Genomic DNA, 2,070 nt, shown 5'->3' with positions numbered 1-2,070 from the left:
GATCCTTAAATAAACACTGCTTTCATTACGACTCTCAACGCGCATTTCAATGAACCATGATGTAGTCTACAAAAAGATACTGAACTGTGATTGGCCGTTACTGGCCCGGGCGGGACAGTGACTGGCCAATCAACTTGCCCTGCATATAATTTTACTGGCCCCGGGCCAGCGGGCCATTGGTTATGTCGAACCCTGACCAGCCAATACAACTACGACTTCAATGAGAGAGCCTCGGCGGAGCAGGAAGAGCTGTCGAGGGAAGAGAAGAAGTTTGTGGAGATAATGCAAAGCTCTGCTCAGCTTCAGAACGGACACTACACATTCCAACTGCCTTTCAAAGAGAAAGATGTTTCGATGCCCAATAACCGCTGTATTGCCATGCAACGTATTTGTGGTCTGAAAAGGAGACTTCAGAAGGACGTAGGCTTTCGTAAGGAGTACACCAACTTTCTGTCAGAGGTCATTAGCAATGGTTATGCTGAACAAGTGCCGCAGCATCAGTTGGAAGCGCCAACAGGGAAGGTGTGGTATATCCCGCACCATGGCGTGTACCATCCTCGTAAAGGAAAGCTACGAGTGGTGTTTGACTGTGGAGCAGAGTACAGAGAGGTCTCACTCAACAGTCAGCTCTTGCAAGGCCCGAACCTAACCAGCTCATTGGTAGGAGTCCTTATGAGGTTCAGACAGGAACAAGTGGCAATAATGGCGGACATAAAGGCTATGTTCCACCAGGTTAAGGTGGCAGAGGAACACAGGGATTACCTACGGTTCGTATGGTGGCCTCAAGGGAACCTGGAGCAAGATCTTGAAGAGCACTGCATGACTGTCCATTTATTTGATGAGAGAGCCTCGGCGGAGCAGGAAGAGCTCTTTCTAAGAGCCTGCCTTGCTCTTAGAAAGACTGCTGAAGATAACCAGGCTAACTTTCCACCAGAAGCGATTGAAACAAGACCTGCTTTTGGACTGACAGCACATCAGTTCTTAAGTACATCAAGAATGAAAACCGAAGGTTTCAAACCTTTGTCGCAAACAGGGTCACCACCATCAGGAACAACTCGGAAGTCACTCAGTGGAGATACATTCCCACCTCCCTGAACCCTGCTGATGATGCTTCGCGTGGCTTGAAAGCAGAACAACTTGTGAAGCAAAGGTGGATGGAAGGCCCAGAATTCCTACGGGAATGTGAGGAAGCCTGGCCAACCTTTCCAGTGGATGTCAGTGTCACTGCCGATGACCCGGAAGTAAAAAAGAAATCTCACGGTCAATGCATTAATTGTTGACACTAACGCCCCTTCTGAACTGATAACCTATTTCTCTGATAGAAGAAGAAGGCAAGGATTAAAGAGGACCTATGATGCTTTTTGACTTTTATGACCTATAAACGTTGTTATGATGATTCATAGTCATGCTTAACCATACTAAATTATCAAATAATGACTTACATGCATTTCGACGTATTCCCTGTTGACCGTCTGGGGTGTCTGTGCAGAGCACTAAACACTATTCTAGCCAGTCGAGAAGTCACGTCTTCAAAGCGGTCTACCCTTTGTAACTTTGTGACGTCGCATGTAACTTCGTGAAGTCACCACGCGGATGTTTCCATGTATGGTAATGCTGTCACTTCCCTGTTCGCGTCTGCCTCGCATCTGCCTCGCGCCCTTATAGGTCCATGCTTGCGCTTCCCGCCACTGAAAGTGTTCCGGAAGGAAGGTAACCAATCACAACGGAGTGGGGTTTGCAGGAGGGGGGGGAGGGTAGCGGAGATGGCCGATGCACAGGCGGAGGGAGCGGAGATTGCCAAAGCACACACACTCAAGTGTTGACAGGACGTGCTGGATCGCCAAAATAAGAGAAAGAGCTTCCCGAAAATCTACATAGTTTTTTGTGATGTGATTCGTGTCAGGTTGCTCTATAGCAGTGTAAAACAAGAAATTAAGACCAGAAAAGTAGTATAATAGGTCCTCTTTAAAGGTTGCAGTTGCTTGGATCATCAAGCTCAAACTCGGTAAGAAAAGAAAAGAGTTGCAGGTTGCGAATGTAAGTGCTACTGGAGCACCAGCAGTTGATGCA

This window comes from Ammodytes marinus (assembly GCF_949987685.1).
Source record: "Ammodytes marinus genome assembly, chromosome: 1".
Classification (NCBI taxonomy): Eukaryota; Metazoa; Chordata; class Actinopteri; order Uranoscopiformes; family Ammodytidae; genus Ammodytes; species Ammodytes marinus.
Note: the sequence above shows the minus strand (reverse complement) of the source record.